This window comes from Macaca fascicularis, chromosome 16, assembly GCF_037993035.2.
Source record: "Macaca fascicularis isolate 582-1 chromosome 16, T2T-MFA8v1.1".
Classification (NCBI taxonomy): domain Eukaryota; kingdom Metazoa; phylum Chordata; class Mammalia; order Primates; family Cercopithecidae; genus Macaca; species Macaca fascicularis.
In genome coordinates, this window is record NC_088390.1 from 22,530,121 (window position 1) to 22,558,005 (window position 27,885).

At 42.5% G+C, this 27,885-nt stretch overlaps 1 pseudogene; it reads left to right on the plus strand.

Annotated features, from left to right (window-relative positions):
• Positions 1 to 23,054: 23,054 nt before the first annotated feature.
• Positions 23,055 to 24,073, plus strand: LOC141408879 (uncharacterized; annotated as a pseudogene).
• Positions 24,074 to 27,885: the final 3,812 nt, after the last annotated feature.

Sequence of the window (27,885 nt, forward strand, 5' to 3'; positions counted from 1 at the left end):
AAACAAATTTTCATTTTTGATATTAGTGAATATGAATTTGAATTTTTTTTCTTTTTTTTTTTTTTTTTTTTGAGAAGGAGTTTTGCTCTGTGGCCCAGGCTGGAATGAAGTCATGAGATCTTGGCTCACTGCATCCTCTGCCCCCGGGTTCAAGCAATTCTCCTGCCTACCGAGTAGCTGGGATTATCAGCACCCGCCAACACGCCCAGCTAATTTTTGGGGTTTTTTTTGTTTGTTTTTTTGTTTTGTTTTTTTGAGATGGAGTTTCACTATTGTTGCCCAGACTCGAGTACAATGGCGTGATGTTGGCTCAGCGCAAACTCCGCCTCGCAGGTTCAATCGATTCTCCTGCCTCAGCGTCCCAAGTAGTTGGGATTACAGGCATGCACCACCACACCTGGCTAATTTTGTATTTTTAGTAGAGACGGGGTGTTGCCATGTTGGCCAGGCTGGTCTCGAACCCCTGACCTCAGGTGATCCGCCCATCTCGGCTTCCCAAAGTGCTGGATTACAGGCATGAGCCTCTGCGCCCGGCCCTGAATATGAAATTCTGTATTAGTTTAATGAAAATTCTAAAATATATAGAAAGTAAAAATAATTATCAAAAGTGTTCAATGATGCAAAGCAACACATACCGTGAGATCTTATATCCTAAAATATATAGACCTAAATATGTTATTTTAAAAATCAGGCAGAAACATAAGGGGCTGTATAGACACCTTTCAAAATAAGCTTTCTGGCCAGGAGCGGTGGCTCATGCTGTAATCCCAGCACTCTGGGAAGCCGAGGTGGGGAGATCACCTGAGGTCAGGAGTTCAGGACCAGCCTGGCCAACATGGTGAAACCCCATCTCTACTAAAAATACAAAAATTAGCTGGGCATGATGGTGGGCACCTGTAATCCCAACTACTCAAGAGGCTGAGGCAGGGAGAACTGCTTGAACCTGGGAGGCGGAGGTTGTAGGGAGCTGAAACATGCCATTGTACTCCACTCTGGGCGACAAAGCAAGACTCCATCTCAAGAAAAATAATAATAATATTAAATAAAATAAAATAAGCTTTCTAGGTTGGGCACAGTGGAAGGTGGAAGGGCAAAAGACTCACCACATGTGAGAGGAGGGAAGGGGAAAGGGAGAAAGGGAAGGAAGCCTTTCTTTGGGAGGCTGAGGCGGGCACATCACTTGAGGTCAGGAGTTCGAGACCAGCCTAGCCAAAATGGCAAAACTCTGTCTCTACTAAAAAGACAAAAATTAGCCAGACTTGGTGGTGCACATCTGTAATCCCAGCTACTTGGGAAGCTGAGGCAGGAGAATCACTTGAACCTGGAAGGCAGAGGTTGTACTGAGCCGAGATCGCACCACTGCACTGCAGTCTGGGTGACAGAGCGAGACTCCATTTCAAAAAAACAAACAAACAAAAAAACAAAAAACACTTTTTGCAGGGGTGTGGGGTAGACAGGAATCAAGGCAGAGAGAGCAGTGGGGATATACATAAAATCACCCTCCACAGCTGTGCTGTCCAATAAGACTCCACTACTTGGGAGGCTGAGGTGGGAGGATCATTGGAGCCCTGAAGGTCGAGGCTGCAGTGAGCTGAGATTGTGCCACTGCACTCCAGTCTGGGTGACAGAGTGAGACCCTATCTTCAAAAAAAAAATTAGATGGGCATGGTGGTGGTCAGGAACAGTCTGACCAACATGGAGAAACCCTGTTTCTACTAAAAATACAAAAGTAGCCAGGTGTAGTGGCACATGATTGTAATCCTACTCGGGAGGCTGAGGCAGGAGAATCCTTTGAACCCAGGAGGTGGAGGTTGCAGTGAGCTGAGATCATGCCACGGCACTCCAGCCTGGCAACAGAGTGAGACTCTGTCTCAAAAAAAAAAAAAAGAAAATATACAATTTTGGAGGGAAGTTTCAAAATCAATCAGTGAGCACCCCCCAGGTTTATCCTTATGTAAAGTGCCCCCTCTGCACATGCAGGATTATATAAACCTTGAAAATATTATGCTACGTGGAAGAAGCCAGTCACAAAATACCACATGTTATGTAATTCCATTTAAATAAAATGTCCAAAATACAACAATACGTTGAGACAGAAAGTAGATTAGTGGTGGCCCAGGATTAGGGGAGTTGGGGGGGAAATGGAGGGTTACAGGGTTTACTTAGGGGTCATGAAAATGATCTAAAATTTATTGTGGTGATGTTTGCACAACAGTGCAAATATACTGAAAACTATTGAATTTTGCACTTTAAATGGGTGGCTTCTGTGGTATGTTATTAATATTTCTCAATAAAACTTCAAAAATGTATATAGTGCTTGTGTGTCTTTTAATGTATTATTCCTCCAGAGTTCAGTCCACAGTTTTACACTTGATGAAGAAATTAAGAGTTTGTTTCTTCTTCTTTTTTTCTTTTTTGAGACCGAGTCTCCCTCTGTTGCCCAGACCAGAGTACATTGGCACGATCTCGGCTCACTGCAACCTCCAGGCTAATTTTTGTATTTGTAGTAGAGACAGTGTTTCACCATGTTGGCTAGGCTGGTCTCGAACTTCTGATTTCAAGTGAGTCCCCAACCATGGCCTCCCAAAGTGCTAGGATTACAGGCATGAGCCACCGCAGCTGGCCCAAGATTAGTTTCCGTTGTTTCAGATGCCCTAGGATCATTTTATTCTACCTTAATTTCTGACGCATCACCTCAGTGGAAATTTTACATTAGGTCCCAAAGTATTTTACTCTTTTTAAGTTTTTATCAGCTGGGTACAGTGGCTCACACCTGTAATCTCAACACTTTGGGAGGCCAAGGTGGGAGTATCAGTTGAGCCCAGGAGTTCAAGACCAGTCTCTGCAACATAGTCACACCCACATATCTACAAAATAAAATTTTTTAAGTAGGGGACATATTGGTGCATGCCTGTGGTCTCAGCTACTACATAGGCTGAGGTAGGAGGATCACTTGAGCCCAGGAGGTGGAGACCGTGGTGGCCATGATTATACCACTGCACTCCAGCCTGGGTGACAGAGCAATACCTTGTCTAAAAAAATTATTTTTAGTTAGAATTTTTTTTTAGAAAACAAAGTATACACTTAGTGACTCGATACAAATGAATGACTTTGATAATCTAAAGAAACCAAAATAAATAAATAAAAACCCACAGCCATTCTTCTTATGTGAGTCTCTGGTGTCTCTGAGTTGTAAGAATTATGAATTATGATTAATAACAAATACGCATGACAAGGATTCAATAAGGGATAGGCATTAATAAATTGCAATGCATACTTACTGGAGTAAGGCCTTTAAAGATGTACAAGAAAAAGAAAGAGAAAAGGCATTGAAAAACTATATTGCCTACCAAAACGCTAAAGTTTACCTAAGTCCATTAATCAGCACACACACACATGCGCAATGGGTGTGTAAAATGGTCAACACAGTCTCTCATGAATGTATCCTCTTATTAATAGGTCTGTGGGGGTAAGAGATGAGGTTCTATAGATCCTGGTATCAGGGATGGGGAATCTGTGAGGTCCCTGGGGTGAGAGATGAGGGTCTGTAGATTAGGGATGGGTGGTCTTTGGGATAGTGATGAGGTCCATGGAGCCAATGATTGTGGGTATGTAGGGTCAGTGATGAGGGAATCTGGTGTCAGTGATGGGATGTGTGTGGAATCAATGAGACAGTGTGGAATCAATCTGTGAAAACCAGACTTGTGGTGTCATCTCTCAGGCTGATGCGTCCTGATCTGTGTGTCAGTGGTGGAAATTCTATGGGGTCAGAGTGTGGCTGGCAGGTTCCTGCCACTGGGTATTCTGGGTCTGGCCAAGCACACAGATTCCCTTACCTGGTCCTGGCTAGAGAGGCCCTTCTCAAGGACTCCTCACGTGAAAGGTGGGTTGGTGGTGGCTTTTTTTTTTTTTTTTTTTAAGGGACATTTGGCTTTTTCTTTTGGGTTTTGTTTTTACAGTTAGAGACCACAGACACATGCAGCTTTTAGGAAGAAATTTTTGTCTGGGCGGTCGCTAGGTCCTTTGGGCCAAGCTGTCTAATGAGGGAGAAGCTCACCATTCCCTCAGCGCAGTTCAGGTCCAGACGGTCGCTTTAAGGTGTCCCCACAGTGGCGTGCAAGTGGCTTGTGGCTTTGGGTTGGAAGAAACAACTAAGAAAGTCCCAGGAGCGCTCCTCAGGCTGGATCTGTCCCAGCTGGAAGAAAAGCCTCCCTAACCCATCAGGTGCCAATGGGAGATGCCTCTGGGCTGTGAGAGGCTGGCAGAGACGGGACCTGCAGACCCAGAGAGTTCGGGTACAGAAGCCTGTTACCGCCAGATGCTGAGGCGTTGTCGTGGGAACCAAGGCCCTTTTGGGTCAGATCAGAGCCTTTCTCAGACAATTCTTTTGGTAACTGGGGAGCTCCTGTGCAGCACACACTCCTATGAAGGCCTAGTGTGCCATCTCCCGCAGAGTCTTCTTTGGTCTGAGAGCCACTTGTTTCTTACATCCCTGCACTAATCTCGCCATCTGCTCCTATGTAGCCCAGGCATTTGCCACATGCTGGTCCTCTCTTTCCTGACAGGCGGGCTGTCTCTCCAGCTTCTGTGAGGACAGTTCAAATTATGGAGGAGAGGGCAGGTGCAGCGCAGCAGTGACAAGGGGAGTATGGTTGAGTTGGGGGAGCAGGGGCTCATTTTTCTTTGTAGCTCAGATTCCTAAGCCTGTGACTTTGAGAATCGATGTCTTCCTTGCAACATTTCAATCTGAGGCTCTTGAGGAGAGGGCAGAGTTGGAGCCAGATGGAAGTGTGGTAGGGAGAGGAGTGGGTGTAGGGAACATGGAGAATGTATCAGGTGGTGTCTTTATTCCTGGCACCTTACTTTACCTGCTGGAGTTTCCTAGTCTGCTCCTTGACCCTGAAGGGGTCTGAGGGGGGATGTTGGTTGCCAGTATGGGTGATTTTGCCTCACTGCAACCTCCGCCTCCCAGGTTCAAGAGAGTCTCCTGCCTCAGCCTCTCTAGTAGCTGGGACTACAGGTGTCCGCCACCACACCTGACTAAATTTTTTATATTTAGTAGAGATGGGTTTTCACCATGTTAGCCAGGATGGTGTCGATCTCCTGACCTCGTGATCCACCTGCCTTGGCCTCCCAAAGTGCTGGGATTACAGGCATGAGCCATTGCACCCGGCTCAGAATCTACAGTTTAACAAGATCTGCAGATGATCCTTATGTGTGTAAAAGTTTGATAAGCACTGCTCTATCTAGCCCACTGGTTCCCAGCCCAGGCCTGCACATTAGAATCCCCTGGAGAGGCTTTTCAAAAGTATTTGTGCCCAGGTCCCACTGTAATGCACTTGATTTAGGAATGAGCCAGGGCGTGGGTTTAGTTTCAGAGCTCTCCAGGTGATTGTAATGTGCAACCAGGGCTGAGAACCACCGCTATGGGTATCACCCTCAGTTAGGAGAAGAGTTCCCCATCAGGGCACTGTTTTGAACATTCTGTTATGAAAGTTTGAAAGAGCAGCCAAAAGCTACAAAGCCATAACTACCTGCTGAGAACAGAACTGGAGCAGGCACAGGCAGATTACTCTCTTTCATGCTTCTCCCCTCTCACCTCACAAGTCTCTCTTCCTTTTGCTTGCCTTTGACCTCCCATTCTTTTAGTTTCTTTTTTGCTCTCCTTTAATGATATATAATATTAGTTAATTTAAAAATTGGTTATAATTATATAACTATGTAGCTAATTATATAACTATATATTAATTATATAGTAGTTAATATAAAACACTTTCCACAGGAGCCTATCATTTTAGTATGTAAAACACTGAAATGTATATAGACGACCCTTGAACAACATGTCCACTTCTAGGCAAATTTTATTCTGCCTCTGCCACCCCGAGACAGCAAGGCCAACCCCTCCTCTTCCTCCTCCTCCTCAGCCTACTCAAGGTGAAGATGACGATGCAGGCCTGCCGTTATGATGATCCACTTACACTTGATGAACAGTAAATATCTTTTCTCTTCCTTATGATTTTCTTAATAACATTTCATTTTCTCTAGCTTACTTTATTGTAATTATATGGTGTATAATACATATAACATACATCATATGTGTTCATCAACTGTTTCTGGTTTCAGGCTTCAGGTCAACAGTAGTTAAGTTTTGGGAGAGTCAAAAATTAAACCTGAATTTTCAACTGCATGGGAGTAGGTGTCCCTAACCCACATGTTGTTCAAAGGTCAACTGTATTTAGTTTTAACATATGAAATCTTATTAGATAATATGAACAGGAGATAGCTTAAAAGCCCTTGTATTCTGAAAGCTACATGGCTTTGATGTGCCATTTTAATAACAGGTAAATTGAATGTTTTGGATTTCTGTCTGTAAAACAAAACCAATGCAACTACTAGTTGAGATGCTTTGTATTTGCATATGGCCCTTGACAGACACCACCAACCCCTAATCCCCAGACACACTCCTCAGAATTTGACCCTAATCGAAGTTTTCACCCTATTTTAGGGCACATGTTTATGCAGTGTGTACTATGAGAGCGCACTTAGTGCAGTTAGATTATGCAGTCTTCTGGGACAGTTTGGCCATTCCAAGGGGCTTTGCCATACAATAAAAACCATTAGCACTGAACTTCAAAGACATTAGGCGAAGTGAAAGAAGCCAGACACAAAAGACTACGGATTGTATGATTCCATTTGTATAAAATGCCCAGAAAAGGCATATCTATAGAGACAGAAGGTAAATTAGCGGTTACCTGGGGTGGGAGAGAGAAATAACTGCAAATGGACACTGCGGGGTTTTGGTGGGGGGAGGGGATAGAAATGTTTTAAAATTAGATTATTCCTATTGTGGCACAATTCTATAAATAGATTCAAAAACTATCCAATTGTACCGGTAAAACAGATGCATTCATTGATATGTAAATTATACCTCAATAAAGCTACTTAAAAATAGCAAATAACCAAAAAATTAGCACTAAATATTTCTCCACCTTAAAATAAGCTCTTTCACCCTCATCCTTTTCCAGTAATATCCGGTGAAGAGGAAGGAGCAAAATGGTTTTAACGCAGACTCACTTATTTAAGAAAAGTATATATTCCCAATGCCGGTGGTGGTTCGTTACCACTTTTATTTGCTTTCGAGTATTCTGAGGTCTGGCAAGGCAAGGAAAGGAGGGAGAGGGGGGAAAAGGAGGAAAATTTGAAAAGAAATAAAAGCTATCGGACTTTTTTTGTTTGTTTGTTTGTTTTTGAGACGGAGTTTCGCTCTTGAATCTGGGAGGCGGACATTTTTAAAACAGCTGCCTGGGGAAGCGGCCGGACGCAGGGGAAGGCAGCGCTGCTGGAAGGTGTTAACCCCACGGGCGCAGACATCTGGCGGGAGCGAGGGCTTTGGCAGAGCCCGGGCCGCCCTTACTAGTCTGTACAGGGGAATTGTCCCACCTGCTGATTTATCATTCCCTAATGTCACGGCGATGGGATGTTGAAATTGTAGCTAGAATGTGAAATACGAAAACCACGAAGACTATGGTTTAGCGTCTGGGGAAGATCAGCTTTAACCTGCAGAACATCTTGTAAACGGGAGGCATCCTTGGCCCTCGCCTGTAGGTTTTTTACTCCAACACTCAAGCTGGGGATCTGGGCGGGCAGAACGTTCTTGGGTTAGAGCAGACAGAGGCAAGAGTGGAATTAATAAAAGCAAAACCACTTCTGTGCTGCTATGGGGATAGTGCGAGCGAGCGCCGGGAGGACCAAAGTAAATTTTAATTAAACAGAGACCTGATGTTGAAGGATAAATAAAACAACGTGGGGTGTAAACAGCTTAAATCAGGGATTCAAATGACACCTGCGGGTGACTAGACACGAGGTGGATCCTGATAATTTGTAGTCTCGGAGAAGATGCAGATGAGTAGGATAATATCCACAAATTTTGCTCCTTAAAAGAAATAATAGCTTGAATTTTAAGGAGGTACTAAATAAGAGAACTAAGTGGGAGAATGATTTTAACAGTTATCTGTGGAGGAAAAGGTAAGTTAGCAAAGGAAACACAAAACTACATGTGTGTAAATCTTGCATCAAAAAAAGTAAAAGATCAATGCTTTGTGTGATTTCTTTCTTTCCTCCTAGGATTTACATAGTGTGTTGAAGTTTTTCCTTTTCTTTTTCTTTTTTTTTTTTTTTATATTTCCACCGTTCAGCATGCTCCTATTTACAGGGTAAAATGCAGTTTCCACATTGTTTGTTGGGTTATCAAAATAAGCGTTGACCACCGTTCCCGCAATGCTTACGGTTTGTTTTAATTACTTCCTGTCATACCAAATGCATCTACCATATGGATTTTAAGAATTGGCCTCAAGATATGGGCGTGCTGTGTTGAAAAATAGGACAACTTGACTACTGAATCTTCAGGTTCATTCATTTGTTCATTTATTCATTCATCCAGAAAAACGACCGCCCCAGGCACTGTACAGAAATGAACAAGTCTGCCTGCCTTCACATAGCACGCTATCTGCTCAATGGGATGATACAAAAAGTGTGTGTGTGTGTGTGTGTGTGTGTGTGTGTGTGCACGTGTGTAGCTGGTACCCAGCTAGAGTACGGAGTCCATTTTGCAACAATAGGCGGAAATATATATAAAGGAGTTCTTTTTCTGTCCAGCAATATCGGGCAGTGGAACTTTGCCAGAAGTCAGTAGTTCAGGTAACTGAAGATAATCATTCTTAAGAACCAATTAAAAAATTGTAAAAGAATGTTTGCTGGGAATCACTCTAAAATATAGCACTTACTCCTTTGCCTTCCTTTCATTTGGTCATGATGACCCTTGATTACAGTTGCTTTAATACAGGGAGTCAGGGGCCTGGGAGGTTTTTGTTTACTTGTGTGTTTATTATATGTCACAGTTTCATCCTTATTGCTGTGTGATTTGGGGCCATTAACCTCACTAGTTGTGCTTCTTCATCTGTAAAAGGAGGGGATGGACCTCACTAGAAGTTCTTTAAAGGCCTATTCTAGTTTTGATGTTCGTTGCTTACGTTGTGCCATTAGAAAAGTCCCAGTGCCTTTACACCATGGACGGTAGCACGCCCCTTTGGAAAATGCCCGTAGTATGTGAGGACTTGGGACCCTTGTTAGGATCAAGGCTGTGCTTGTTAGAATTGTGTCCAAGGTACCTGTGAACATGTTCTGAGGGAGGCTATGTGAAGCTCTTGGAGGTTTCAGGTCATGAACTTGACAGCCTTTGTGAACTTGTCAGGATGCCCACAGGTTTCTTTTTGTTTTATTTCTCTCTTATTCCTATTTATTTATTTGGCTTGTTTCTGCTTTCAGTCATAGTCTGGAAAATTGAGGGCACTTTAAACCTTATCTCTAGATAAATGGAGTATAACTACACATATACACCTTCTAATTGTGCTATTTCGAGGCAGAGGGAAATTTTTCCTACTGTGCATCTCTAAATTTCCAGAACAATGGCACAAAATACATTCCACTTTTCTGTGCATCAATTTAAGTTAGCTTCTTCTCTGAAACTGCTATCAAGGAATTTAGCAAACATTTAGTAAATAGGCACCTTCTCTGCTCCAGCCCTGGGAGAGTTGCTGAAAACAGAGAGATGAAAAGCCTGATCCCTAACAGGGTGAAGTTCCCTGGTATATGTAGCTCACTGGCATAATGTCATGACACAGCCCTGCATGGCCCGCAGGTCTCACCACACTCTCTCATGGGTTTGTAATTCAGATGCATTTGTATGTTTTGCCCCAGATAAAGACCTAAAAAGTGCAAGTGAAATCCCACTGTTCTGTTAAAATAGAAAACATGTTTGATGTTGCCTATATTTATGCCTTCTCCACATATTTGATAATTAAAGGGTTATTTTCTATCCTAACAATCGATGTAATACATGATTATTATGGAAATCTTAGAAAATACAGAAAACTTGGAAAAAGGGAATAAAAATCTGCATGAGTTGCTCCACTTAGAGGCAACTACTGGCAACACTCTGGCCTATTTCCTTCAGGTCTATATTCTTACTTACTGACACTTTGCCAGGCACTGTGCTAGTGACACTATAATCAATGACTGCATCCTCCCCTCAGAGCTCACGGCTTGGAGACCTTGTGTTAAGTGTGATGACCTGGAAGTACAAAAAGAAAGTAGGAGGGGCTTGACCTCAGGGCACTTCCATGGACTCTGGGTTTAGGAAAGGGTTTCCAGAGGGAGAGGCATTTAAGTTGAGACCTCGGGGCACTTGCATGGACTCTGGGTTTAGGGAAGGGTTTCCAGAGGGAGAGATATTTAAGTTGAGACCTAACGAATCAAGGGAAGTGGTCCAGGAGATGGGAAGGGTGGCAATGGGGGGAAGTTGTGAGTGAAACATGGCACTGGGGTGACTGGAGGGCAGAGGGCTGAGGCCTCCAGGAGGAGGAGAGATAAGAGATGGTGCTGCAGAGGTAAGCCAGGCCCCAGGCAGGGAGCTCATCAACCCAGTTATTACTATTCTGTAGCAACAACTTTGGGTCCTGAGTCTTTCTGGTTTTATTTCATTTTAGATTCTGCACTAAATACCGTAGCATAATCTTGTTTTATATTAATATAAATTATTTTAATGGATATATAATATTCCCCCAATGGATGAGGCATCATTGACTTAACTGTGCCCCTTTTGTTGAAGATGAATCTAACAAGAATTTAAAACAAAAAAGAGACTTTTTTTTCTTCATATTCCACTCCCCTGTAGTTCTCCAGTCTCCAGATAATGGTAAAACTGGAACATTCTAAGCAAGGTAGATATATTCATGCTTTTTTACCCCAAATCAGAGCTTGAACCATCAACTAGAATCCACTGCCTCAGGACTCCTGGCAGCAGCTGTTAAATTCCCTTCCAGAAGCAGAATCAACACAGCTTTCATTTCTTCCTCTAAGCAGCCTACTCCTGCATCCAAAGAAAGATCAATGCACAGAACCAGTTTCTAGGTAGTACCAAATCCCCTCTTCCTTCCTCCACTGGTCTCCCCCTCTTCCCCCTACTCTGAAGAAACTAGGATCAGAATCAGTTGACAAAAATATCAACCTTTTATTACAGAAAGCACTTTAGAAGGAAGAATCATCACAGACAAAAATCGTGTATGATGAAACACACCCTTTCATCCCTCTTAACCCAGGAAAGTTACGAGCACTCATTCATACCTTCATTCATTGGTTTATTCAACAAGTACTTATTTGGTGTTAGGCCACCCTCTGAGTATAGAGTAAGGGCCAAAACCAACCTAGCTGCTGCCTTGCAGACCCTACAGCTGAGAAAAGAGTCTGACATCACCTGTTATCATTGGCCCCTGAAATTCTCTGCTGGAGTCTCCAGAGACACTTCCTCTTTCCAGACTTTGCCATGTTCTTTAGTAACTCTAGGCCTTCATCTGTTCATTTATTCATTGATTCATTTGCTCATATGTTCAGTTAGTATGTGTCATTGGTGGGCAGGACTATTTGGTTTTCACAGAAAAAAAAAGTCAGTACATCAACAAACAGTGGCCGGTGAAATAGGGACTGTGCTGGGACAGGGGAACAAATACCTAATCCATGGGGTCAAAAAAGACCTCCCTGAAGAGGAGCCATTTAAACTGAGATCTGAAGAATGTATAGGCATCAGCCAGGTGAAAAGAATCAGAAGGATGTTTTACCAGAAGAGGCAGGACGTACGAAATCCTGGGAGTGAAAGCCGCTGTGATGAAGCTCGAAAAACCAAAATGAGTGCAGCAAAACTTGAGTAGAAAATGCCAAGGAAGAACAGTAACAACTGAGGCTTCAGAGGTGGGTAGGGCCAGGCCCTAGAGCCTTGTAAGCCATCCTGCGCAGTTTCAGAAGCTATTGAAGAGCATTCGGTGGAGGGGATTGACACAGATTTGCATATTAGAAACATCATTCAGACTTGTAGGGAATATGTATTGGAGGAGGAAAAGGAAGAGGAGGACAAACAATGGAATAGGGAGACTTGAGACATCTGGAAGCTGATATAATATTCTAGCCAAGCCAGGTACAGTGGCTCACACCTGTAATCCCAGCAGTTTGGGAGGCCTAGGCGGGCGGATCACGAGGTCAGGAGTTCGAGAGCAGTCTGGTCAACATGGCGAAACCCTGTCTCTACTAAAAATACAAAAATTAGCCAGGTGCGATGGCACACGCCTTAGTCCCAGCACTCCGGAGGCTGAGGCAGGAGAATCGCTTGAACCCGGGAGGCGGAGGTTGCAGTGAGCCAAGACCGCGCCATTGCACTCCAGCCTGGGTGACAAAGTGAGACTCTGTCTAAACAAACAAACAAAAAATTCTAGCCAAGAGATAATGGAACCCTGGGAGATATGGATAAATTTTAGAGCTATTTAGTAGGAGACATACAAAAACTCAATGAATGATTAGATGTGGAGGGTTGGGGTCAGCCAGGAACATTTCTAGGTTTCTGGTTTAGGCAACTGGCTGAAGAGTGAGTTTCTTGCTACTGTGGTGTTCACTGTTTATTCCCAGAGAATGGGAACTATCTATTAAATGAATCAATGAATGCATGGAAGAATACAGACAATCATTTTAGAAGGAGATGAAATGATACGTTCCGTTTTGGACGTGGTGGGCTTAAGGCATCTGTGGGATATCTGAGTGGAGAAATGTCCATGAGACCGCAGGTCTGAGCTCCAGAGAGAAGTTTTGGGCACAGCCTTTGCAGTGCTATGCCCTGTGTAGAGTGGGAATAACAGCCCCTCCTCTGCTTCAGATCACCATGAGAATCAAATGAGGGAAGACAACAGTGGTGCTCTGAAAATAGTCATATGTTGGAGGAAAGGGATTAGGTTTCGAACCAGCCAAACCTGATTTTAATCTGTACTTACCTCTTTATGAGCTGTGCATTCTTGGGTAAGTCAATTAATGTCTCTGAGCCTTGGGTTTTCATCCACAAAATGGAGTAGATATCACCTCTCTCCTAAGGTTACCATGAAGCTTAGGTTAACTAAGCTGCCTTCAAATCTGGTGCTATATAAAGGCTCAAAATGGTGTCATCACCATTATTGTTTCGCAATGTGTAGTAATGTCCTTAGTCCTGTCCTTTTTAATTATTTTGAGGAGCTGTAACTTTGAGTCTATCTACCCTCCACCCACTCAAAATGTCACACGCACCTGTTTCATGAATCTTCTTACCTTTCTCCATCACATTGTAGCTCTACACTGTGTCTTCCTCCATAGGCCAACTAGACCAAAAATGGTAACATGTATGTGAGCTTCATACTGATACCTCCATGAGGAAGAGATACAAAGCTTAGGTTCTAAAATAAAAAGAACTTGCTTCAAACACCCAACTTCACCACTTGTAGGTGGGTGACCTTGGGCACATCATTTAAACTCTCTAAAACTCGGTTTCCTTGTCTGTAAAATGAAAATAATAATAGTGCTTACCTCACAGCTCATAGGAAGAAACAGAGAAAACTGAGAAAGTGGCTCACCAAGGAGTCTCAACTCACTGAGGGTGAATATTGTTTTATCTGTATTAGCCTGGTCTCATACTGCTAATAAAGACATACCTGAGACTAGGTAATTTATAAAGGAAAGAGGTTTAATTGAATCACAGTTCCACATGGCTGGGGAGGCCTCACAATCATAGTGGAAGGCAGAGGAGCAAAGTCACATCTTGAATGGCAGCAGGCAAGCCAGAGAGAGTATGTGCAGGGGAACTCCCCTTTATAAAACCATCAGATCACGTGAGACTCATTCACTATAACAGGAACAGCAGGAAAAGACCCGCCCTCATGATCCAATTACCTCCCACCGAGTCCCTCCCATGACACGTGGGAATTATGGGAGCTACAGTTCGATATTTGGGTGGGGACACAGCCAAAGCACATATCAGTATCTAAAACCTGCCACTAATTATGTTCCATCAAACCTCCTTTCCTGTTAGATAGTAGCACCCTTAATGGTATTTCATTCTGGTTCTATAACTCGCTTGGCCATTTTTTGTTTTCTCATTTTTATTGTTGTTTTTGTTGTTGTTTTAAGTAGCCTTATTTCAATCCTTTGGATTAATTCTTATTCAGTGAAAACCTACAGATTCTGAAAGCTGGCTGCCTGGATTGGAATCCTAGCTCTGCCACTTACTAACTGAGAGCTTTGGGCATGTTACTCAACCTCTGTGCCCCAGTTTCATCATCTGTAAAATGGGGATAATGATAGTAGCTACCTCATAGGAACATTGCCAGGGTTAAATGAGTCAATATGATTAAGGTGCTTAGAAGAGTGCCAGGCACAGGAAGTAAGTGCTATGAAAGTTTTGCTATTAGTATACCAAACTCGAAGTCCTCATCCTCTTCACCAGGCAAGATTAGACCTGAGCTTTGTCTCCTTACAGTTCTGGTGTTCACTTCCATCATCCTTTCTTCTCCCTCAATATTACCAGAATGAGACCAGTATTGGGGTCTGAAGAAGAAGTAAAAGACAGTTGTTGTCCCATTTGACCCAGCAAAGAGACATTCTCTCCTATCCAGCAGTAATGCACTATGCATGGGCTTGATGCTGACCAGTGGTGCTTCCATAGGCCCTCTAAGGAGAGCCCCCTCCTGTGTACCTCCCATAGCCATTGATTGTCCTTTCAGACTCTTGGCTTGTATCTTCCTGCCCCAGCTCACAGCATCCTGCTACATGCCTCAGATGTTCCATTCAGCAGTGGTCACAGGCTCCTGAACTCACCTATTCTTGGTAGCAAACTATTAGGACCATGGGCCTATGCAGAATCAATTTTATGTCCCAGCTGGGACTGAAACTCCAGGTCAGGGGACAGGAAGATGGGTCTTGCCCTCTCTCTACCCACAACCCTCACCAAGTAGCTCACCCCAGGGCTGTTCACCCACACCCTGGACACTGCGGCATTCAACTGAATTAAAGGGCTCACTGGTTCTTAAACAAGCCAGGAGCTTATAGAGCCCACATCCTGCCACCTCGACAAGGGTTTCCCAGAGGCCTGCCTCCCTTGGCTTGAAAAAGGGAAGCAGCTCCCTCGGCTCCCACAACAGGCCAGATTGGTCTTCCTCTAGGCCTTTCCTTATAGCCAGCATTGTGGGGTTGGGGCTGGTGGAGTGATGCCCACACATTCTGAAAAAGTGGTTCCTCCAGTAGCCCCATGCCACAGTTCCCTGACGCTAGAAAGTAGGGTTCTTGACCAGGTGCGGTTGCTCATGCCTGTTATTCCGGGACTTTGGGAGGCTGAGGCGGGGGGATCACCTGAGGTCAGAAGTTCCAGACCAGCCTGGCCAACATGGTAAACCCCATCTCTACTAATAATATAAAAAGTAGCTGGGCGTGGTGGTGACACATGCCTGTAATCCCAGCTACTTGGGAGGCTGAGGCAAGAGAATCACTTGAACCAGGAAGGCAGAGGTTGCAGTGAGCCGAGATTGTGCCATTGCACTCCAGCCTGCACGACAAGAGTGAAATTCCATCTCAAAAGGAATGAGAGAAAGAAAGAAAGAAAGAAAGAAAGAGAAGAGAAGAGAAGAGAAGAGAAGAGAAGAAAAGAAAAGAAAAGAAAAGAAAAGAAAAGAGAAAAGAAAAGAAAAGGAAAAGGAAGGGTCCTTGATCCCTTTCTTAGCTGCAGGCTTTGGTTACCAATTTATGTACATGACATACAACACCATCCTGTGACATATAATTTTTTTTTTAAAAAAGAATTTGCACATTGTTTTCAAAGCATATTTGAATGAGTAAATGAATGAAAACCAGTCATATTATAAACCCATATTATAAATATAATAATAAACTCATCAATTAAGTGACAACAATAATAAACTATAATATTATAAATATGATCATTGTATAAATAATATTTAAAGGCCAGGTGTGTTGGCTCATGCCTGTAATCCCAGCACTTTAGGAGGCCAAAGTGGGCAGATCACAAGGTCAAGAGATGGAGACCATCCTGGCCAACATGGTAAAACCCTGTCTCTACTAAAAATACAAAAATTAACTGGGCATGGTGGCACACACCTATCATCCCAGCTACTTGGGAGGCTGAGGCAAGAGAATCGCTTGAACCTGGGGGGCGGAGGTTGCACTGTGCCAAGACTGTGTCACTGCACTCCAGCCAGTGCCACAGAGTGAGACTCCATCTCAAAAAAAAAAAGAAAAAGGAAAAACAACATACAAATTGTGTGACTAATGAATATGAACATATTTCTTTCTTTTTATAAAATGTTTTGAATCTTGGTGTTTGATTATGAAATATTCTATTTATGTACATACTTCTTATACAAATTTGAATACAATTTTCATTAAAATGTTTCCGTTACTTCTGCCTTTTTTTCATCTTCCTTCTGCTTGTCCATGACTTCATGTTTTCCAGAGGAACTTACGAGTCCTCAGTAAATGACATCTTAAACATATTTTTGGATTTTTCTGTCTATCGTCTGCATTATAATCCTGTTGAAAGTAAGATCCATGTTTTATTTTTCTGATCAGTAGTTTGAGAACTCATGAGATGCTGTTAAATCTATGAATTTTTTGTGTGGAAATATTGACCAGTTCTTTTTTCTTTTCTTTTCTTTCTTTTTATTTTTTTCTTTGAGACATAGTCTCGTTCTGTCACCCAGGCTGGAGTGCAGTGGTGCAATCTGGGCTCACTACAACCTCCATCTCCTGGGTTCAAGTGATTCTCCTGCCGCAGCCTCTTAGGTAGCTGGGACTACAGGCATGAGCCACCACACCTGCTAATTTTTTGTATTTTTAGTTGAGACGGGGTTTCGCCATGTTGGCCAGGCTGGTCTCAAACTCTTGGCCCCAAAGTGCTGGGATTACAGGTGTGAGCCACCATGCCCAGCCATTCAATTATTATTTCATATGAACATCTTTAAACATAAGAAGTGCTGAAAGAACAGTAAAACAATCTCTTATGTACCCATCATGTGGATTCAATAATTAATATTTTGCCATGCTTTTATATGTCCGTATCCGTGCGTTTATTTTTTGTGCTGAGACATCATGATGTTTCACTCCTAAGAAATTAAATATGTATTTTCTACCAAAAAAAGGAGCTCCCAGTCAGGCGTAGTGTCTCATGCCTCTAATCCCAGAACCTTGTGAGGTGGAGGAGGGCAGATCACCAGATGTCAGGAGTTGGAGACAAGCCTGGCCAACATAGTGAAACCCCGTCTCTACTAAAAATACAAACATTAGTCAGGTGTGGTGGCGCATGCCTGTAATGCCAGCTACTTGGGAGGCTGAGGCAGGAGAATCACTTGAATCCAGGGGCCGAGGTTGCAGTGAGTTGAGATCGCAGCACTGCACTCCAGCTTGGGCAACAGAGCGAGACTCCGCCTCAAAAAGAAAAAAAAAAAAAAAAAAAGGTGCTCCCCATATAACAAAATGCCATTATCACACCTTAGAAGATTAACCATATTGTCCTAATATTATAGATGATCCAGTCTTTGTTCACGTTTTTCCAATTGTCCCCAGAATGCCTTTCATCATTTTTAAAATTCCAGGATATAATCAGGTTTCAAGCTTTGCATCTGGTTGCTATATCTTAAAAATCTAAACTTTTCTTTCTGGTCAGGTGTGGTGGCTCACACTTGTAATCCCAGCACTTTGAGAGGTCAAGGCGGGCAGATCATTGGAGGTCAGGAGTTCAAGACCACCCTGGCCAACATGGCAAAACCCCATCTCTACTAAAAATACAAAAATTGGCTGGCCGGGGTGGCATGCACCTGTAATCCCAGCTACTTGGGAGACTGAGGCAGGAGAATCACTTAATCCTGGGAGGTGGAGGTTGCAGTGAGCTGAAATGGTGCCACTGCATTCCAGCCTGGGGGACACAGCAAGATTCCATCTCCAAAATAAAGAGAGCACATTCTGGGAGCCACTTCCAGGAATATGTATAGATTCTAAAAATGTTAAAAGATAAGCACCAGGTATATCAGCTCACACTTGAAATCCCAGCATTTAGGTAGATGGGAAGGTAGGAGGATTGCTTGATTTGAGGTTGGGAGTTGGAGACTAGCCTGGGTCACATAATGAGACCCCCATCTATACAAAAAGTTTTTTAAAGTAGAAGGGCGTGGTGGCCTATGCCTATGTTCCTAGCTACTCAGGAACCTGGGGTAGAAGTATCACTTTGAGCCCAGGAATTCAATGCTATACTGAGCTATGACTGTGCCACTGTGCTCCAACCTGGGCAACAGTGAGATCCTGTCTCTTAAAAAGTAAATTAAAAAAAAAAAAAAACATAGGAGGGGGTCAGGCTAAGCCAAAGAAGGACATGAAGGACATCGTATTTGATAAGTATCAGTGTCACTGAGGCTCAGCAGGATCTTCTTCTGGGCCTGTGAACTTGTTTAATTTCTACTTAGAAAGTTTTTCCTCCAGGCCACGTGTGGTGGCTCACGCCTGTAATCCCAGCACTTTGGGAGGCCAAGGCGGGTGGATACCTGAGGTCAGGAGCTCGAGGCCAGCCTGACCAACATGGTGAAACCCCATCTCTACTAAAAATACAAAAGTACCTGGGCGTGGTGGCATATGCCTGTAATCCCAACAACTCGGGAGAGTAGCTGAGACAGGAGAATCGCTTGAACCTGGTGGTGTGTGCCTGTAATCCCAGTTACTTGAGAGAGTAGCTGAGGCAGGAGAATCACTTGAACCCGGGAGGTGGAGGTTGCGATGAGCCAAGATGGCGCTGTTGCACTACAGCCTGGGCAACAAGAGCAAAATTCTGTCAAAAAAAAAAAAAAAAAGAAAAGAAAAAAAGGAACGAAGGAAGGAAGGAAGGAAGGAAGGAAGGAAGGAAAGAAAGAAGACAAAAGAAAGTTCTCTCCCCATATACCTGTAAGGATCATTATCTTAATTTTCTTCATGTCTTGACATGATTCTTGCCTTGTCAGAGATCATCCTATCTGAAATTGAAACTATTTACCACTTCCAAAATTTTTTTTCCATAGCACTTAAAACTTTTTTTTTTTTTTTTTTTTTTTTTTTTTTGAGATGGAGTCTCACTCTGTCACCCAGGCTGGAGTGCACTGGTGTGATCTCAGCTCACTGCAACCTCCCCCTCCAGGGTTCAAGTGATTCTCCCGCCTTAGCCTCCCAAGTAGCTGGGATTACAGGCACCTGCCACAAAGACCAGCTAATTTTTTTTTTTTTTTTTGTATTTTTAGTAGAGATGGGGTTCACCATGTTGGCCAGGCTGGTCTTGAACTCCTTACCTCAGGTGATCCGCCCACCTTAACCTCCCAAAGCATTGGGATTACAGGCACGAGCCACCGCACCTTGCCATGGCTAATTTTTTATTTTTCGTGGAGACAGGGTTTCACCACGTTGGCCTGGCTGGTCTCGAACTCCTGACCTCAAGTGATCTGTCTGCTTCATCTTCCCAAAGTGTTGGGATTAGAAGCGGGAGCCACTATACCTGGATTGCTTTTTAACAAACCATCTCTATTCTTATTTCCACTAGAATGTAAACTTGATGACAGCAGAAGATACCAATGTTGTTCAATACTGTTTATCCCTAGAGCCTAGAACTGTGCTATGTACATGGTAAGGAGACAAGTATTTGCTGAATGAATATTTTGAGCAGCTGTTCTTAGACTGTTTGGTCTCAGAAAGTCTACTTTTTTTTTCTGTAGAGGTGGGGTCTCACTATGTTGTCAAGCCTGGTCTTAAATTCCTGGGCTCAAGAGATTCTCCCACCTTGGCCTCCAAAAGTGTTGGGATTACAGATGTGAGCCACCATGTCCAGCCTTGTTCTTTCTTTCTGAGAACATTTATAACCTCCGTATTTTCTGTTTTAAAATGTACGGTAATGTGTCTAGGTATGGGTCTTATTCTTACTCAAGTGGGCCCTTTGACTTACAGTAGAGGCATTTTTTTCTTCTTTGAATATTTCCTCCAATGAGTTTTCTTTTCTTTGGTTTTTTGTTTTTGTTTAGTTTTTTTTTTTTTTTTTTTTTTTGGAACTTCTTTTACTCAGCTTTTTGTTTCCTTGGTGTATCCTCTGAATTTGTCATTGAAACTTCTACCATGAAATGATACTTTTCATTTGTGATCCTATTTTATTGGCCAAATGAGCACCTAGCCATGCCTGAGTTTGCTAGGGTGAGGCAGGCTATGCCTTCTGGGACAAGGTGCCTTCTTATTGATGAATGTGGATACGCTCCACTTTATCTTTTTTTTTTTTTTTTGTCCCTCTCTCACAGTCTTAATTTCTAAGGGAGCTTTCCTTTCCATTTCTTGCTTACAAAATCCTGTTATTGTTTAACTGACAAAATATCTTCTACCTATTCCTGATTGGTTTTAGTGTTGTTTGCTGGGCCTTGCGTTTATTTCCTTATAGTTTTTTCTCTTGATTTTGATGTCTTTCATGTTAGTGGAATTAGTGGAATATTTGTTAACAGCTCACTAAAAGGTGATCATAAGCTCTTTTGTGCCTGGATGCTCATATCTGGTAGGCTTCAGTGACTGAAAAGTGAAATGCTTAGTGAACCATTTGTTTCTGGAACAAGAAGACACCTTGTTCCAGAAGGCATAGCCTGCCTCACCCCAGCAAACTCAGTCATGGCTAGGTGCTCGCTAGGCCAATAAAATAGGATCACAAATAAAAAGTGTCATTTCATGGTAGAAGTTTCAATGACAAATTCAGAGGATACACCAAGGAAACAAAAAGCTGAGTAAAAGAAGTTCCAAAAACAAAACAACAAAAAAAAAAAAAAAAAGAAAAAAAAAGAAAAGAAAACTCATTGGAGGAAATATTCAAAGAACAAAAAAAAAATTGGTTTCTGTCTTGTAGAAGGGTTATACTGTCTGACTCCAATGAACTCAGCCACGCCCAAGTCCTTTGTTTTAGCCAATGAAATATGAATAAAAGTGGCACTTATCATCTTGGAGGGGCATATTAATGAGGTTTTGTTTGTTTGTTTTCTTTTGTTTTTGTAAGTCTTGCTGTGTCACCCAGGCTGGAGGTGGAGTGCAGTGATGCGATCTCAGCTCACTGCAAGCTCTGCCTCCCAGGTTCAAGCAATTCTCATGTCTCAGCCTCCCAAGCAGCTGGCACTACACGTGCACACCACCACTCCAGGCTAATTTTTTGTATTTTTAGTAGAGATGGGTTTTCTCCATGTTGGCCAGGCTGCTAATGAGGTTCATTGTGGGCTTTTCAGTTTCTCCAGAGAAGGATCCTCTTGTATCCTGTCCGTAGGTGTATATACCTCATTGCCAGCATCTTTTGTCTACATCTGCAGAATGGTGCTGCAGGTCTTACCATATATGTAGGTTTAATCTCTGATTTCCATATAGAAGCTAATTCCTGTCATCTCATTTCCTGAATGCCCCTGAGCTCTGATTAAATTTCTGCAAGGATAAACTTCTATTTCTTATAAAGGTGTGACCTGTCCTTTTTTCTCATGAGAGGACATTGCATGTTCAACTGCTCCTTACACTTTTTTCAATCACCATCCTTTATTCCTTTTGAAAAACCTAATTCCCTTCATTTTCTGAGTCTTTCTGATATTTTGTGGTACAAATCACTGGCGTTCTCTTCTGCAGTACATTTCCATTATTTGAGTTTCCTCAGACAACTCTGCTGTGCACTGAAATCTTCCATATCCTTTCCATTATTGAAAAATCTGTTAATATCTGTTGTTGTGTACCAGTGTCTCTTCTATATTTTTTTTCTTGTGAGTTTGTACAACTTTCCCCTTTCTTATCATTTTCATAGGGTTTTGGGAGGAAGCCCATGTTGTTGGTTGATCTATTCTCTTTCTTTTAAATATGAGCATTATTTAACCAGGTGTGGTGGTGCATGCCTGTAATCCCAGTTACACGGGAGGCTGAGGCAGGAGAATGGCTTGAACACAGGAGGCGGAGGTTGCAGTGAGCCGAGATCGCACCACTGTACTTCAGCATGGGTAATGAGCAAAATTCTGTCTCATAAATAAATAAGTAAATAAATAAATAGAAATTTGAGCAGTATTTTTCTTCTTAGACATCCCAGGTGGACTTTCTAATATTTATGTAGTCATCTTTTTCTTCTATTTAACAATTCTTCATTATTTGTTATGCAACTTGCTAAATTCTGAAATAGAAAGGTTATTTTTCAAGAGTACTCTCAGCTTTGTGGACCCATTTATGTTAATTTTCTACCTAGATCACCTCAAGTAGGGTTCCCTTCTCATGATTTAGTTGGAAGCATTAATAATATAGATGCTTTTCATATTGGGATATGGGCTACCAGAGTTAATCTCAAAAAAGCACAGTCTGACGTTTTATTGCTTGTAATGGGAAATTTCACAAATAAAAGTGATGGCAGTACAAAGGCAAGATGAAGGGCTTACCATGTGCCAGCCATGGCTCTGGGCACTTTACGAATTAACTTCTTTGTGCTATGGTTCTTTATGCTCCATTTTAGAAGAAGCCTGAGAAGATGATGAAGAGATAGATAGACAGGCACAAGGACTTGGGAGACATGTTGATCCATCTCCAGTAAAGACTGAGGAAAAGAGCATTGAATATAAGAAAAAATACTTCCTCTGTTCTCAGACCTTATTTCTTTTAAGGCCACACCCTTCTGAAGTTTTGAGTTTGAATCACAACCTGGACTGAAATCATGAGGGAGCTTGTGTAGGAAAGAATCATCAAGGGAGTTAGTTGGGAGCTTCTCTACCACAGCTTACTCCTTATGGTATTAACCCCCTTTAAATGTAAATACCTTTGGTTTAAACATTTGTACCTCATCTGATACCAGAGTGTTCACACTGGAGAGAAACCCTATGAATTTACTGAATGTGGGGGAACTTTTACTCAGATGTCACATTGCATTGAACATAGAAGTCATGCTGAAGAGAAACCCTGTGCGACTAAGGAGTGTTGACAAGCCCTTAGCTAGATGACAACCCTCACTGAGAAGCAGCAAATTCATGCTGGAGAGAAACCAGTGAAGATAGCAATACTTTATTGAATAACAGAAAATTTTTCTGGAGAGAAAGCATTGAATGTACTGTGTGTGATAACATTTCCTCTCAAACCGTATCCCTTACTCTGCATTTAGGAGGTCACACACAGAGAAGCCTCATAAATGTAAGAGATGTGGAAATATCTTAAGCCAAAAGTACATCCTCATTCATCAAGAAATTTGTACTGGACAGAAACCTTGTGAATATGGGAAAGCTTCCATTCAGATGTCACACCTCAGCCGGCAGAGAATTTACAGTGGGGAAAACCCCTTTGCCTGTAAGCTATGCTATTTTTCAGCCGCAAATCAAACCTCACTGAGCATGAGCATTTTCACATGAGAGAGAAACCTTTTGAATGTAACAAGTGTGGAAAAGCCTTTAGCCAAAAGGAGTATGTCATTAAACATCAGAACTCCCATGCCGGTGAGAAGCTTTTTGAATGTATTGAATGTGGAAAATCCTTTAGCCAGAAGGAAAACCTCCTTATGCACCAGAAAATTCACACTGGAGAAAAATCTTTTGAATGTAAAGATTGCAGGAAAGCTTTCATTCAGAAGACAAACCTCATCAGACACCAGAGAACTCACACAGGAGAGAAGCCCTTTGTATGTAAGCAGTGTGGAAAAACCTTAGTGGTAAATCCAACCTTACTGAGCATGACAAAATGCAAATTGGAGAGAAGACTTTTAAACGTAGTGAATGTGGAACAACCTTTGTTTAGAAGAAGTACCTCATACAACATCAGAACCTTCACAGTGGAGAGAAACGCTATGAATGTAACGAATGTGGAAAAGCCTTCTCTCAGCAAACATCACTTATTCTACATGTGAGAATTCATCCAGGTGATAAACCTCACAAATACAATGCCTGTGGAAAAGGCTTCTCTCAGAGCTCAGAGCTCTCAGAGCTCATCTCTCACAGTGCGTGTGAGAAGCCATACAGGTGAGAAGCCCTATGGTTGTAATGAATGTGGGAAAGCTTTCTCTCAGTTCTCAACCCTTGCTGTGCATTTGAGAATACACACAGGTAAGAACCCTTATCAGTGGAGCGGCTGTGGGAAAGCTTTCAGCAAGAAGTCACACAACATTAGACACTAGAAAATTCATCCTCACTAAAAACCCCATGAACGCCTAGAAAGTGGGGAAGCTTTCATCAGAAATTCGCACCTCATCATGTACCAGAAATAATCCTTCTGAAGCAAAGCACCACAAATGAGGTTAACTTTAACAAATACTAAAAACTCAAGGGACGTCCTTGGGGGACGTGCCCTGGTGGCCACTGGCTTCTTATGGTGCCCACACTGCTGCTGATGCCATAGGGGAGCCACAGGGCCACACTGGGGGCTGTTCTGGAATTGGTGGTTTTCATCTTCATGTTAGGTAGGAACTGGCAGGCACCTTGGCTGTCCTTGTGGCCTCTGCCCTGCCCCTGGTCCTCCCCAGGTTGCTGATTTTCTGGGCTGCTGCTCTTCCAGGAGGAATTAAAGGTGGCAATGGCTGAAACCTGTGCTTTGGATTAGCAGAGACCCTAGGCTGTGTCATGCAGAAAAGGGAAGGATTGCAGATGGTGGTGGGATCAGCCAAAGGCAAGGGCTTCACTGTGGTGCTGGAGCCCTCCAGGTTGGGATGTTTGCATACAGCCCAGGTCCAGTTAGGTGGCCCATCAGCGAGTCCTGGATCTGGTCTCACTCATAAGCCATGGACAACATGAGCTCAATTTGCCAGGGCTCCCTGGGAGGGGATTGGAGATCCTGGGAAAAGGCTGGGCCGCCTGTTACTCCCACCCCACACCCTGCCTCCTGTAATCCCTTAGGAGGTCCACACTTTGAGTTGTCAGCCAGAGACAGTAACTCAAAACCTCAGCTTTAGGCAGCCAGAAGCCCAGAAATGAGGGAGAGGGCAGGCCTAGACACCAAAATAAAAGTCTATATATTTTAATATAAATACCAGAGGTGTTTGAACCAGAGCAACTCCATCTTGAATAGGTCCTGGGTAATTTAGGCCCCACCCTTAAGCCTGGAGAATCTTGAATGAGGCTGAGACCTACTGGGCTGCATTCCCAGGAAGGTAGACATTCTACGTCACAGGATGAGATAGGAAGTCGGCACAAGATACAGGTCACAAAGACCTTGCTGATAAAACAGGTTGCGGCAAAGAAGCCAGCCACAACAAAGATGGTGATGAAAGTGATGTCTGGTTGTCCTCACTACTCATTGTATGCTAATTATGATGCATTAGCATGCTAAAAGACACTCCCACCAGCATCATGACAGTTTAGGAATGCCATGGCAATGTCAGAAAGTTACCCTATATGGTCTAAAAGGGGGACAAACCCTCAATTCCAGGAATTGCCCACACCTTTCCTGGAAGACTCATGGATAATCCACCCCTTGTTTAGTATATAATCAAAAAGTAACGATAAGTACAAGCAGTTGAGCACCCCATGCCACTGCTCTGCCTATGGCGTGGCCATTCTTTCATTCCTTTGCTTTCTCTAATAAACTTGCTTTCACTTCATGGATTCGCCTCAAATTCTTTCTTGCACGAGATCCAAGAATTCTCTGTTGGGGTCTGGATCAGGACCCCTTCCCAGTAACATAAATATGTAATGAAACAAAGGTCCATAACTTGACCCAATTGGAAACACAAAATTTACTATAAGGATTTAATATAACAAAGAGATAAAAAGGGCCCTGATTGTCTTTTGTGCCTGTACAGCATGGGCTCCAGATTAACAAATGCTAAAATGCACCAATTGACAAAGCTTCATGAACTTAGCCAATGCTGGGACTCAACTTACAGTTATGCCTGGGATGAACACTGCAATGCCTGTAATCCTGGCAAAATAACTATAGAGGAAAAATAGGCATGCTTTATTTTAACTGTAGCTTTGCCTAAATTTCGCATAGGCATAATACTCATTGCCCTAAAATATGCTCTAACACAGTGAATAATAAATATGATTCAATTAAGTCTTTGGCACTTATAAATTGGCTTGGACCTTGGAGGTCCCCAGTTAAAATAATATGACTATGACTATGACTGTGAGACAAATTGGACCTTGTAGATCCCCAGTTAAAATAGTTCATATGACTCTGCAAGTTATAGCCAGATGTGTTGGTCTGCTAGGGCTGCCAGAGCCTGGGTGACTTTAACAATCAGAATGTATTTCCTCACTGTTCTGGAGGCTGGAATTCCAAGACTGAGGTGTGAGGGATTTGGTTTCTCTGAGGCCTCTCTCTTGACCCGAGATGACCTTTCCTATGGGCACACCCAGCACTGAAGTCTCTTTATGTCTCCAAATTGCTTCTTTTATAGAGACACCTGTCATGTTGGATTAGGGCCCACCTTAATGGTCTCATTTTAACTTAATCACACCCTTTAAAGGCTGTATCTGTAAATACGAGCACATTCTGAGGTACCGGGGGTAAGGGCTTCAATATGTAATTTTGGGAGAGACACAATTCAGATGTATAGGACCTTCAAGTTTAAAACTTAATATGTAAAACCTTATTAATAAAAGGGTGATTCTCTCCACTGCTTCTCCAATTGACAGCTCAATCTTGCCTGTGCTTAAGCCTGGAAAAAAATAAATGGTGCTTCACGGTGGTTTACTACAACCTTAAGATTGTAATCCTTTCATTAAGGCCCCTATACCCAATAGCCAGTATTAAAGAACTTACTGACCCCATCCAATCAACAACTGGTAAAGATTTTACTGTTTTAGATGTGGCTATCATGTTCTGTTCTGTGCCTACTTCAATAGCCTCTCTGCCCTAATTCACCTTCACCTGCAATGGGACATGGTACTTCTTTTCTAGGCTACCCATGGGGTACTCCAACAGCGTTGCCACCACATACAGTCTTCATAGAGTGCTTAAGTACACCCAGCTTTCTCCAGGAGCTCAGGTCACCCCAGACCCTCATCCCAGACAGCATTGCCCTGGAGCTCATAGCTGGAGATGACATCGCCCAGGGAGTTCTCAGGCAAAATTTTGATCTCTACAAACCATGACATGTAGAGAGGGACACACATCTGATTCAACAGTCCCTGATCCAGTGATCCACGGACACATTTGCCCACAAGGAATAACCTAGAATCTCTGTCTGCTGGAGGTCAGGGGCATTACATGAGCTGAGTAGAACTTAGTTTTTAATCACCAGACATAGGCAAGGTGTTTAAGTTTACACATAGGCAAGGTGTTTACAAGGTGTTTAAGTTTACATTTGAAAGTTACACTTTCAAGCAGCACAGTCCTCACTCAAGGTGAGGTAAATATTGCTGCAAAGGAACAACAGCTGCATTGTTGGAGTTCTGCTTTTGAGGGCTGTGTGTGTGTGTGTGTGTGTGTGTGCGTGCGCACGTGCATTGATTTCTTTCACAAAATACATTTTCAAATACTTCCTTACTCCATTCAACATTGCCCCTTCCTTTTAAATAAATTTTTTGAAAACTAATAAACCTATTTTATTTATTTACATTTTAAATTTACATTTCTTTACAAACTGTTTGCTATTAGTCTACAGTGAAAAGTCAACACTTTATAAAATAAGATTGGCTAAATTAAAAGCTTGTCAATTCTACTACTTTGAAAGGCTATACCCATTATCAGAAAGTCTGGGCTATTCAAAATATTTTACAAAATTCTGAAACTTTGAAAAGCTGCAAGATTTGGGGACAGCAAGATGAGGTGTTTTCTCTAACAGCCAGTTTTGTTCACTGTATTATGAAATAAGTACTTTTTAAATTAACAACTTGAATTCTAAAACATATTTTTGAAAATAAATAATGATTTTGTAAAAATAGAAAATCTGTTGTATCTTTATCTTAAAATTCATTTCTTATCTGTTTTCTAGATTTGATGTTTTGCCATTTTACAGGATACTAGACAAGAGGATCTCAATTTGGATTGCTATATTGGGCTCCT